At 42.3% G+C, this 13,907-nt stretch overlaps 1 pseudogene; it reads left to right on the plus strand.

The window, feature by feature from the left end:
- The first annotated feature begins 7,096 nt into the window (after positions 1 to 7,096).
- On the plus strand, positions 7,097 to 8,367 carry LOC143716502 (uncharacterized; annotated as a pseudogene).
- The last annotated feature ends 5,540 nt before the right edge of the window (positions 8,368 to 13,907 follow it).

Below are 13,907 nucleotides of genomic sequence, written 5' to 3' on the forward strand. Positions count from 1 at the left end.
GTTTTGCTTTGTTTAATCAGAAAAGAGATAGTTTCACTGTCAAGCACTGAAAGGTCTGAGATGTTTGGGTGGATTTTTGGGTCAAATCTGGAAGTGATAGCCAGTTCAGAGCATCTTAGGAAACCGAAAAAAGCTAGAATAAACATGTGGTAGAGTGTGCGAGAGGTATTAAGGGATTGGTAGCCTGTGCGGAGGGTATGAATACATTTGGTAAGAATATCTAACATTATGGGTTGTCTGGTGTCCGGGCGGGTGGGCTGGGATCGTTGGATGCCTTTTATTAAGAGGGAGGTTTGGAAATTATTTATCTCCGGTGAGGGGGCGCCGTGAATCAATTTGTGAAAAAATTGGATGCCGCTTAAATAACTTTTGATGGACCCGCCTTGGAGGCTCTTAACGCTGTTAAGGTAAGAGATGAAGGAGGTTATTGTAAGGAGGGAAAAATCAGGGAATGGCGTGTTATAAGAAAGTTGGAAGGCTTTAAAACATCTCCATGCGGTCACATAGGATTGGAGAGTTCTGGAGGAAACTGCTTGGAGATTGGTGTCGAGCGATATGTTGAGGAGGGATTTTTGCGGGTGGGTTACGGGAATATTAATTCCGAATAATAAGGTACTGGAGTTGGGAGCTTGTCTGCCTCTGGAGCCAGCATCCTGAATTTCTGAAACATAAAGCGAGACAGAGAGTCAGCAATTTGTTTTTTTGATCCGTGGATGTGTTTAGCAATTAAGATAAATTGATCACATGCTGAAATCCAGATTAACAGCAAACGGCTTCAGATAGCATGTCAAAAATTTTGGGGCTGCTTTTGCATCCAAAAGTTAAGCGTACGGCGAAATAGAATTTCCCATGCCAGCGCATTCCAAATAAGTCCCATGAATCCGGGTCGATGGGCATCACTTTAAAAGATGAAGTGATGTCAATTTTTGCAAGCCAGGCACCCCGACCCACGATTTTTATCAGGTCAACTGCTTGATCTACGTCGTGGTATTTGAGAGAAAATTCGTCAAGTGGTATCAGGCCGTTAACGCTTGGGAACAGGGATTTATGTGGAGCTGACAGATCGACTATGAGGCGTTTCTTACCTGAAAACTTTCTCGTAGCTACTCCAATGGGGCTAATGCGAAAAACTTTAAAGGAGGCTTGTCAAAAGGGCCAAACATGAAGCCTGACTCGACTTCTTTTTTAATCAGGTTGTCTACCACGTCGGGCTCGGCGAGAGCCGATTGGAGATTATCGCAGATGATGTTTTGGAGAGCGGACAAACCACTCCAGGTTTAAAACCGTGTTGTAGGCCGGACAGCAGATATTCAGTGAAGTCAAAGTCCGGGTGGTGAGCTAGTTCGATAGAAAGGCGAGAAATATTCACGGGAGTGGATAAATAATTTTTTATTGACATCTTTAAACACAGGGCATACAGGACGGGCATGAGCACCGCCACAGAAGCTACATATGTGCAAGTACCGAACAACGCTGCCTGGTGCACTTGCCGATGTTAAAATTGTTGCAAGGCTGTTTGCTGTCCGTAAGTGCTTTGGAGCTGAAATGAGCCTCGTGTGGATATAGGTTAATAGTCGCAGGTCTTGGTGTGTAGCTGGTGGATTTGACTGGTGCTGTTTCCGGGCATGGGGGAACAGAGAGGTTAACTTGAGGGCACGATATTGTGGAATGTGCCACTGACCTGCAGACTGCGCAAGAAATATTCCTGAAGCCAAGGAAAACTCTGCTGTGTAGGTCAGTGTCTAGTGCTCCCCAGTAAGGGCATTGGTTCCACTGTGAAACCCTGACAGCGCATTTTGCTGAGAAGAGTTTGTGATGTGTAAAAGTGCCCTCCCCCGTAGGACAACGCGAGCTCGGCTATCAGCGCTAAATAGTCGTTCAGTTCGCGCCGCCTATGAGGGAAGGCTGAGCAAATGATGTCAGTAAAGTGGCTGAAAGCGATTGAAAACTCAGAAAAAGAAAGTAAACGTGATGAATGTATGTTTTGATTTTTTAAGGCGACTGAAAAATCCCCGCAGACTTACTGGCGATTAGAAGCGTATACGGGAAGCAGAGAAAGTAAATGTGAAAGGTCTACATCCGCACCTGCCAGAATCTGTGCTCTGATGTTGTGAATCACTGGGGGAGGCTCCAGAGCGACATTGTTTGGCGGGACTGGCATCGGGGTAGCTGTGAAAAGAGAATACTGTGATTTGGCATTTAAGAGAAGCTGTAAGGGAGAGAAGCCTGGGCTGCGACTATCGGCGAAGGCAGCCTCACACTTAGGTCGGCCTGTGGGGCTTGAGAAGGGAAATTGAGAGATGCATAAGGGGGGAAAAGAGGAAATGGATGAGATGCCTGAGCCTGTGTTGCGAGCAGAGGCGGTCTCGCACTTGCTTGAGCTGCAGGTCACTGAAAAGGGGAGGGGTTAGCAGTAGTCGCAGGAAGATAGTGGAAAGTTTGAGCCTGCACCGCTAGCGGAGGCAGCCTCACGCTAGCGTCTGCTACGGGAGCCGGACGCCACTGGAGAGAAAATGAGTTAGAAACAGCAGGAGGAAAAAACTGGGAGGCAGAAGGTGAGCTGGCGGGCCCAGCTGTGTATGGCGCTGCAGCGTGAAGCGCCGTGCTGAAAAGGCAAGCTCAGCTCGTGGCGTCGGAATCTGGAGCGCGACCCAGTCTCGCAGAAATCCTGGCACCGCGGGCTGAAGCGTGCGGTAAACCGAACCTTGTACGAGAAGGTGGCGGAGTCAGGCAAGGCGAATTCGGGGCCTCTCGAGATTTTCCCGGCCTGCTGGCCGCCTTGGAACCTGGGGTGGATTTAGGAGAGAGATTTGATGATTGCAAGGTAACGTACAAGTTGTATAGTTGTGCTTTAGTCATCCTGCATGAGGGCTGAATATCAGAATTTATCAGCGCTTGTCTCAGACTCAAGACTGTCCACTTTCCAATAGGCGGAATCGTTGGTACGGCCGAACGATAGGAGGACGCCGGGGAGGAAGCTGGAGTCCTCGCAGGTGGAGGTGAGGGTAAACCTCTGCGTCTTGGCGTGCGAGGGGTTGCTTGTGCACCGGTGCCCGCGAGATGAAACTTGGGGCTCGGAGGCGGTATCAGGTGGAGAGGCCCTGGGGCCAGCTGATGGCGGCGTAGGAAACGGAGCATGGTTGAGCTCATCATCTGACGGGGAATGTTGCATTTGGGACATCTTAGCAAAGGAGTAAACCAAATGCTGAAAACTGTAGAGGAATATGGGTGAGTCGACTGTGTATATTTATAGGTTTTACTCGTGCTGATTGAGTGGACCTGTTGATTACTGATTGCTGACAGCTGGCTGGAATGGCTTGATTGCTTGATCATTAGAACGTGTTCCTCCCGAACCTTCTTAATAAAACATCAATTATTTTTACTAAGCCCATTTAAAAATGTAGGCCTATTTGATTGCAGAGCGCCGTAGCGCATTCGCGCAGCACTACCTCTCGCTCGTCCCTCTCACTCTCTCTCAATCAGCCGTACCTCTCTCTCTCTCACTCACCCGTAGCCTACCTCTCGCGCTCTCTCTCCCTCATGCGACACCGCAGCACAAATCTGTCCAACACAGCGCTGTCAATGTTGGAGACCCAGCTTTAAAAAAAGTTATTAGCCATCATGCAAGGAGCCTAGCTAATAAGGAGAGCTAAGTTATTGAAAACATGCACTAGTAAATGAAAACATCAGCCTTGAAAAGTGTTGGTAAATAAAGTAATAGTCCCAATTAAATGGCTATATGTTTTCTAGTGAACATTTTCTCATGTACACTATGCTTAGTGCCAGTAACCTTACATAGAAGGCTCTCTGCTTCTGCTGTATCTTATTACGCATCTCTGCTGCTGTATGCTAGTATTTTACTATTGCGTCAAATGCACAATTGTAAAGCCTTTCTTGAACAAATAAAGAATTGTTTGTTTGTTTCGTAGATTAAGCAAAGGTTAATATTTAAACGTGAATGCCCATCCTGGTTCTGGAACCCAGAGTTCCCTAAATTTAGTGATGGTGCTGCAGATGCTGTATAGCAGTGTCCACCAAGAGAATAGAAATCCATGAACATTAGATATACGAGTCATTATTTTATGATATTTAGGAAAGAACTCAAATATTTGAGCTGATATTCTACTATATCTATTGTCTGAGTTACATTGCTAATGCGTTACTACTTGGCATTTTATATCTGTCCCATGCAATGGTTATGTCAACAACACAATCTGAGAGTGAAACCCACGTCACTTCTGAACTTCGCAGCCTGCTACCGACTGTCTGCCCTCGACACAGCATGAAGACTTATTCAATGAATGACATTTAGGCCCTGTTTATACGAGAACGATTCTGGGTGAAAACGTAAAAATATTTTACCGGATGTGCCTTTCGTTTACACGGCGACAGCGTTTTGGAGGCTTAAAAACGCAAAAAAGTTAAACCACCCTCCAGAGTGGAAATCTTAAAAACGATCCACCGCCGCGTTCCCATCTAAACAGTAAAAACGCAAATCTGCTCACTGTGGCTCTCGCTTCACATTGCCACCTAGCCGCCTGGAGTGCATACTACATCGAATTTCACACACTTTTGCGTCATCATATGCACGCGGATTTCCCCCCAATAACGCTTGTCTAAACGCAGAATAAAAAGTGATAAAGCAACGCCACTTTTGCGTTTTCTCTTCAGATCGTTTCCATGTAAACATAGCCCTAGACTCTAGAGCAGTGCGATCGTTTGCACTGCACGTTTTCTCTGACCTCCCTAATCAAACACACCTGATTCAACTCATCAGCTCATAATCACATGGGTTAATGAGCTGATGAGTTGAATCAGGTGTGTTTGATTAGGGAGACAGAGAAAACGTGCAGTGTTGGTGGGTCGCCAGGACAGGTTTGGGAACCACTGCTCTAGAGCATGCAACTGCTCACTCTGCCCGTGCGGTCTCAGAAAGTGCTGCTACAGTGAGCTGTGCAACCTGCAATGAGTCTCCCATTTACACACCTGTTGTGAAGCAAATACCTCTGCGTTCTAAGTAGTGAGTGATTCTGACTGATAATGAACACCTCTGGTGGCCATCGCATGATCAACGACATATCCATGATCGAAATGCCTACCGCTGCAAACACGCCACAAACGGAAATGACGTTCTCCAGCACGCGCACACACATACCCGGTGAAGCCTTTGCCAAAATGATACAGCATCGCTGTGGTGTTCTTGCGTTTTGTTTGAGAAATAAATGAAAACTGCCTTGCACGCTCTAGGTAAGTTTAAATGACAATTATCATTCTACGTGTGAGCACGAAAGGTACTTTTCCGCCCAAGTAGAAGTGCTTCGCCTTCTGAGAATATAGTTCCCAGTAGCCTATATAGCCTACAGGTAGAAGCGCGGAGATGAAAAGGCTATGTATGGATTTATCTAATTCTGGGGGATACAGTGAATAAGCTAAAGTCTCAAAATGTCGGAGTGTTCCTTAAAGGGACTATGTGTATTTTTTTAGGTATTTTATTATCTAAAATCAATATTTTTATTCATAAATATGTCCTCGATGGTGTACAAATACCTCTGCCAATTATCTGACTTATCCTCGTAAGTGAAGAATTTATTATCTTTATATAGACCCCTTTTCAGTTGGTAAACATAGTGACGTTATTTTGTGGGCGGAGCTTAGGTGGTTGTAGAACGATTCCTCTGGCCGCATCCCTAACGTTAGTTTGCAAGTTTTGTTAGCTTGTTTTTTAACAATGACTGGAGAAAATGCGATTTTATCTTAATGTGCAAGTTCACTCACTGTCCAGGACCGCAATTGTTATTTGCAAAAGTTAATTTTAACAGACGGAACCGGATTGGCCGACCCATACACGCTCACTAAATGGATGGACGATCTGACAGGATTAACGTAAACGCTATATCTCCGGTTGAGTGGCCTGACTTCTACACCTATCCGATAGAGAAACAGAGCGTAAATAGAAACTGAGGGCATATAAATCTTTAGATGCCTATAACTATGTGATGAATGGTCATGTACAAGACTTGTGTGCTACGATCCGCAGTTCTGCCTATCCAGCGCCAAGAAGACGACAATGTAAAGTATGAATTTACGGTGCGATTTTAATGATGTCAATTTTTCTAGAAATAGAAATTCCAGATACAGCATATTCATTTTTCATTGATTCTTGCACTCAACAACACAACAAGATGACATTTAATAATAATAATAATAATAATAATAATTTAAGTTCCTTATTATGTAGCCGAAACGGTGCTGGTTTGTATTGGCCGCCTGCAGTTTCCCCTTTGTTTTGCCTCCATCTAGCGCCGTGACGTAACTGTGACATCGGCTCAAATTGGTGCCGAAGTTATGACGTCGTTTTTTAGGTTGGAGCTGTGCGATGCAAAAACATCACCTTTACAAACATATCTCCGTTTATGTATGTCTGCTGACTCTGCTCTCAACATTTTCATAAATGTAAGACATAAAGGTGATGATGTTGACAAATTTAAAGTATTAGTCTTTTATTGTCTGTACTGTAAAATGTTACGCAATCGTCTTATACAGGGCTATAAAATAATTATTTTACTTCACCACAGCACTTATTATTTTGGGCTTTTGTACCTTACTTTATACTTTACTCAACTGCAATTTCAACTATATAGGTTTAGAATGGAAAAAAAGTAATTTTTTAAATTTGTAAGGCTTGAAAGTTAATGTCACTTGCTGTGTTTTTGCAGAAATGTAATTTCACTTTTGCTCAGTGTCTGCACTAATACTTTAGTATAATCTATGATTAATGTTAACACTTTTGGTCCCATGTTATGAAGATAGAAACTTTTTCATGTTATTGCAGGTCAACCTGCATAGGAGATGACTGAGACTGACCCAGACTGGGCACCCACCCTCCATCTGGGTCAAACAGAAATCTCTCACACCAACACTACACGCTCTGCAAGACGAAGTAAGAGGGAGGAAAGAAAAAAACACACTGCAGCCAGCTGAAGGAGTTGGTTAGCGAAACACTGAGGAGACACAAGAGGCTGATGGAGATGTTGTGCCACATGCTGAGGAGACACAAGCGGCTGGAGATGGTGATCAACACACTGAGGAGGAGTAGACACATGATGCTGTAGGACGTGGCGAGCAACACACTGAGGAAGAGACCCACACAACTCAGGGGATTGCAGTGACACAAACAGAATGTAACTTATGTGTGCACAGATCTGCAGAAGTAAACCGCCTGTTGGAAGAAAACATACAGCTGCGACGTGAACTTGATTAGCACAGGATGTCTGATAGTCTTTTTGGAGACAATGATGATAAAGTGAAGTACTACACAAGGGTGCCAAACCTGGGAACCTTTATGGCCTTACTACATTTTTTGGTGCCTCTCATGTCAGACCAAAAGAAGAAAGTTCTTAGTCCATTTCAAATGCTTCTCTTAACCTTTATGCGCCTCAGACTGGATCTGCCTGCACAACATCTAGCCCATCTCTTTCGTGTTTCCTCAAAGACAGTATACAGAACATTTCATGAAATTGTGTCATTTATGTATGAAAACCTGAGCCGTTCCATCATATGGCCAGAAAGAGACACTTTACAAAAAAGTATGCCTCACTAATTTGTGGATTCCTTTGACGCAGAGTAGCAGTGATCATTGACTGTTTTGAGATTTTCACAGAGAAACCATCAAATCTGAAAGCACGTGCTCAAATGTTTTCAAGCTACAAGCACAATCACACTATGAAATATTTGATAGGTATTTCACCAAAGGGATCTATTTGTTTCAAAAGGGTGGGGTGGCCACAAGTGATAAACACATTACAGAAAATAGTGGTTTTCTTGAAAAATTGTTGCCAGAAGACATTGTATTGGCTGATAGAGGTTTTGATATAAAGGAAAGTGTTGGCATGTTGTGTGCAGAGGTCAAACTCCCAGCCTTTACAAAGGGTTACTGTCAGCTAGCTGCAAGAGATGTGGAGGAGACAAGAAAAGTAGCTCACCTAAGAATCTATGTTGAAAGAGTGATTGGAAATATTTGTCAAAAATATAACATTTTAACAGGAACCATACCCATCAACATGATCCTCCCAAGTGAAGGTGAGGATATCACATTTTTAGATAAGATCGTCACTGTCTGTTGTGCGCTGACAAACCAATGTCCAACTGTAGTGTAGTACAGTGGTTTTCAACCCTTGTCGTGGGGTCCCATCATTTTGCACTTTTTTTTTGTTGTTGTCTGATGTAAAAGTTAAACTTAATTTCAATGTATACAACTTTGTTTGTACTCCTTCCAATATGTCCATCTATTGCAATGTGCTGATGCTTTATCCTGCTCGACCAGCCTTGCATTAACAAAAAAGCATGTTTGACAAAAAATTTCATAAATGTATTGTATTTTTGTTTTATTCACTTTGAAAGCTAAATGAAGTATGAAAACGAACACATTGGTAAGGCTTAATACTTGCATATTTTAACAATTACAATAGTGATAACTGTGCAAATCATATATGAACAGAATATTATATAGGCTAGTTTATATATTTGTGAATTGAAGTAATCACTAACATTAAAGTGCAGAAACTAACACTTTAGGTCATGCCTTTTTTGTAGCATTGTATGTTTGGTTGTCACAGGCTACCATATCGTCCTTGCTTTCTGGTCCATGGCAAATGCACCTGAGACCCGTAGAGACGGATTAATTGACAGCTGCTGTCAGACACTAAAATGGAGACTGACTGGAGTGACGCAAGTAGCTTTGCAACAGAGCTGTCATTTTAAGTCGAGGATGTTGAATTGTCTGTGGACACAGGGCCAGAGCCATATTAATTAGAGCCGCTGGCTCAAACTGCGACTCAACCTCCACGGACAGTTTTTAATGTTTTATCAGACAATAACTAGGCCTACTCAAGATTTTGCTTTAGAATAATTTTCGGGACAATCAGGGCAGGATTCGGGATTCGGGACAACAGCTTAGATTTCGGGACTGTCGAAACAGTGGTTTTGACGAAACAAGATGGTTTTTATACTGCCAAGGGCGTGGTAGCTCATACCAAGGGCGTGGTAAACTGGAACCTGCTTTCGTCACCTGCCACCGCTTACGTCACGAACCACCCCAAACAGCCAATAGGAAAATTCAACTGCAGTAGCCACCGTTCAACCTGAAGAGGGCAGCACTCAGACGTTTTTACACCATATATTGTAGAATTAAAACACTTTATACCCAAATGTCAAAAAACTCGAATCAAAGGATAGCACTAATAAAGCCCCATTCTTACAGATAATTAACTAAAAAAAGTCGGTTTAGGGTTTAGTTACCCTTTAAGCCTATAATGTAAAACTTACATTCAATATTAAATCAATATTAGTGGTTACAATGTTTTTAGGACTGACCGCCTTAATAGAGGTGGGGGTGTAGCAATTTACATCAAAAATCAATATCAAGTTAATGTACTACTGTCAAAATCATCAGTTAAACCATTTGATTTTTTAGCTTTGGAGCTCGAAGTATCTAAATCACTATAACGGTTATTGGTTGTTATATTGGTTGAAAATTGAATGTGTTTCTAAGTACAGGTATCTTGGTATTTTAATTGATGAATGTCTCTTTTAGTCTTCATATTCAGCAGCTAGCAAAAAGATTAAAACTTAAATTAGGATTTTACTTCAGAATCAAGTCCTGCCTTTCGTTTAAATCTAGAAAGAGGCTGGTCGCGGCCACGTTTATGTCTGTACTTGACTATGGTGATGTTTTATATATTCATGCGTCATCTCAAAGTTTACATGCACTGGACACTGTATACCATGGATCTCTTAGGTTCATCACTGGTAGGAAAGCCCTCACTCACCATTGTGAACTGTATGAACGTGCTGGATGGTCCTCACTATCAACACAGAGACTTCAACAGTGGCTTAGCTTCATCTACAAGGGTATTTTAGGTCTCCTTCCATCCTACCGTTTGACCTATATCAGTATAAACAGTACCGGGATTTATAATCTTCGTTCCCAGAATCTTTTCCTGCTATCTGTCCCAAAGGTCAGAACTGAGCTGGGAAAAGGCTTTTAAGTTTGCGGCTCCCTCTGCTTGGAACAGTTTACAGAAATCCTTGAAACTTACTGAGCTCGCCTCATTGGTTGCTTTTAAGAGGTTGTTGATTGACATGTAGGCAGCCAATCCTGGCTGCAGATGTTTTACCTAACGTGTTTTTTTATGATTCTGGATGAGTTTGAAAGATTGGCTATGTCAGTTGTTTTATGTTTCTAGTGTTTTTGCCTATTTTATGTTTGTATGTACTGTACATGTATATGTGGTTTAGTACTGCTGCCTGTCTTGGCCAGGACACTCTTGAAAAAGAGATTTTTAATCTCAATGAGTCTTTCCCTGGTTAAATAAAGGTTTAAATAAATAAATAAATAAACGCATTTTGCAGCTGCACAGCTAGCACAGTGAATGTCTGGCTCACTAATTGGCTGTGCTGCAGAAATGGCACATCCAATGGCGCGGGTGCCTCTGACCTGCATGCGCCAATGAGCTAGTATTATGCCATACATGTCAGAGCCTGCCAAGGGGCGCGGCCTTAGCCTATATTAGTCCCCGAAAAACGCCATTATAGGAGTATATGCACCTGCTAACTTTAACTATTTTTTTTAGTCTAGTAACGTTAGTAAACTTAATTCCTTCCAGGAACTGCTGGTCCAAGCCATAGAAACCATAATAATGATTCATATGGATATGCCACAAAGTGAAAATGATTTATTTGCTGAATTCGTTTATTTCATTGATAACTTATTTTTGTATGTAACGTTATGTGTACCTCCTGGGAAACGGTCTAAAGTTATTATAACGTTATGAGCGCATATCACTTTATTCTTACCTGTCACACTTAATGTAGAGAGTAAAATAATTACTTAAATCCTTGAACTTCCCTGTCTCAAGTTATGTGGGGAAAAAAGCCTGGTTAAGTAGCAACTTCTTTTAACTGCTATAACGTTAACTGTTGTGTGTTAAAATAATCACCTAATTATTTCAACCTAAAAATGACCTCTGCACTGGACCAAATATATGTAACATTAGTAGTCATCTTTATACATGCAATGTCTATTTGAATGATAAAAGATGAGTACACAAAAATATAGCTTGAGACAAAAGAGACTGGTTTAGGCTTATCTATTCCTTCTTGTTTTTGAATGAATGTAGGCCTATTCGTTTTTTTCTTGTTCCTCTCAGCAGTGATTGTTCATTTAGTATTGCAATTGTCATGTTGATTCACAGTATGCATTCCTCAAGGACAAACAAGATGCTGACCTCAACTTAGGCGAGAAGGGCCTTAAAGCTGCATTAGGGAGTTTTGAGAAAATGTTGACTTAGCCTGAAAATTTGAACAAGCACAACTTACAGGTCCAACCCCCTTGCTCTCTGCTGCGCTACAGCCCTCCCTCCACAGCTCCTCCCCCACAGCGGAGCCTGCCGTGAACGCGCAGGCTAGTAAGCAGGACCACCAATGACGGCGGATTATAAACAGTTATGGAACATTCACTAATAGGGACGAAACATCAACAATATGCTTTACATTGACTATGGCCTGCCCATACTTTGACTACAAACTTGGTCCTCAAATCATTATGTATTTTGCAATACATGTAACTTTATAAGGTTGCACTCTTTCTATAAGTTATAGCTAATAAGATAACGTTAAAGGATTAGTTCACTTTAAAAAAAAACTTTTGCTGATAATTTACTCACCCCCATGTCATCCAAGATGTCCATGTCTTTCTTTCTTCAGTCGAAAAGAAATTAAGTTTTTTGATGAAAACATTCCAGGATTTTTCTCCATATAATGGACTTCAATAGGACACAAACGTTTCGAGGACCAAATGACAGTTTCAGCGCAGCTTCAAAGGGTTTTAAACGATACCAGACGATGAATAAGGGTCTTATCTAGTGAAACGATCGGTCATTTCAAAAATAAATAAAAAACTTTGTTTTATAAGCACAAATGCTCGCCTTGCTCTGTTCTGTGATGCACGTTCGTGATCCTGTTCGAACTCGTTCATCCAAATGAACAAATCTTTTTTGGAGTCATTCGTTTCGTTGAATGAACGAAATGACTCCGAAAAAGACTCGTTCAAAATGAACAAATCTTTTTTCGAGTCATTTCGTTCGTTGAATGAACGAAATTACTCGAAAAAAGATTCATTCATTTGGATGAACGAGTTCGAACAGGAGAGTCACGAACGACGGTACGCGCTCGAGCTGTGCAAGAGAGGGGTGATCAGCGCGTACACGAGCGTGATTGACACTGCTAAGACAATCCTCCTGGCTCTGATTGGTTGTTTCTGACCGGGAGCGGTGTATTTCTGCAAATGGCAGTAGGACCACAGGGAGGAGCCAGAGGAGCTTGATTTTTTTCACAGATTATCTGTCTCATATTCCACTTTCAGGACATAATGAGAGTTTTAACAAATATTTGTTTACAAAAGCTACCTACTGGAGCTTTAATGTCCTTATATGGCATTGGTGGATTTAGTATAGCTTTGGAGTCCAACTTCCGAAAAAAAATCAGCTCAGTTATCCACACAATTGGGATGGGTTGGAAGCTATTTAGTAGTATGGTGATTGTGAGTGAGTGCAGGGGAGTAGTGTGTGACATAGAGAAGTGCAAAATGTCACTCATCTACATGGTTAGACTCTTTATATGGATCAGAATCCATCATATATTGCGGACCCAAAATCAGAGAATCTCCCAGCCAAATCAGAAGCGCAATAGAACATTTCTTAAATTAAGCCATCAGTCAATTTTGTTCACTTGGTACACCAGTAAATGCTGCATTGTCTTGTATATGTTTTTTTTAAATGTTTTTTTGTTATTATCAGTTGTGGAATCCAATCAATAAATACACATTTGAGGTATTTTCTTGCTTTATTGAGTATTTCCATTTTATGCAACTTTACACATTCACTACTATTATTAGTTACCAACTCCACTAGGCCTGAAATATATTTTGTACGTTTTAATCCCCTGCTACAAACATGATGATCTTATCGAACATGATGCATTGCTGTGTCCGTTATCCTATAATTGCCACTTTTGGACAGTGGCTGTGTTTTTTTGTTTTGTTTACATAGTCTTGCTTTAACGGTCATTAATATAAGATAGTGCTGCAAAAAAACGTCTCGGGTTATGACTATAACCTTTGTTCCCTGAGAAGGGAACGAGACACTGCGTCGAGAATCGACACCTCTGAAGTAAGAATGAAACTAATCCAATCCTGATTGGTGTTGCGTCGTGATGTAACATGTGACGGCATAACCGGATGCATAAAAGTGACGCTGACACACACACACATCAGCTCCGCGATGAAGCAAGACGCTCTAAGGCCTCGAGGGGCATGGCAGGACGACGCAGTGTCTCGTTCCCTTCTCAGGGAACAAGGGTTATAGTCATAACCCGAGACGTTCCCTTTTGAGGGAACTCAACACTGCGTCGAGAATCGACACTTTGGGGAACGAATGCCCACTAAGCCACGCACCGAAAACAGGCCTGCCCCGGAGTGAAACTGATTCAGGCACTCAGCTAGGACAAGAGCACGTGTAGGCAAGCGTACTAGGGAGGTGCAGACTATAGAACCTAACAAAAGTGTGTGGGGTAGCCCAACCGGCTGCCTCACAGATCTCCTTGATGGGAACTCTCGAAAGGAGGGCCCTAGAGGATGCCATGCCTCTAGTAGAATGAGCCCTAACGGCCAAAGGTGAAGGGAAATTCCGCACCTTGTAGGCCTACTTATGGTTTGTATAGCCGGGAGCCCCTAATAGGTGATCCAAAACACACTACAGTAGGTCTGACCTCCTCCAAGAAGAGGACCTCTCAAGGTAATACTTGGAACTCTGACTGGCAGAGCAAGGAACCTCTCCTTTTCTGCCGACACA

Source organism: Siphateles boraxobius, unplaced genomic scaffold (genome assembly GCF_051911475.1).
Source record: "Siphateles boraxobius isolate OS27281-9 unplaced genomic scaffold, OSU_SipBor_1 6, whole genome shotgun sequence".
Classification (NCBI taxonomy): Eukaryota; Metazoa; Chordata; class Actinopteri; order Cypriniformes; family Leuciscidae; genus Siphateles; species Siphateles boraxobius.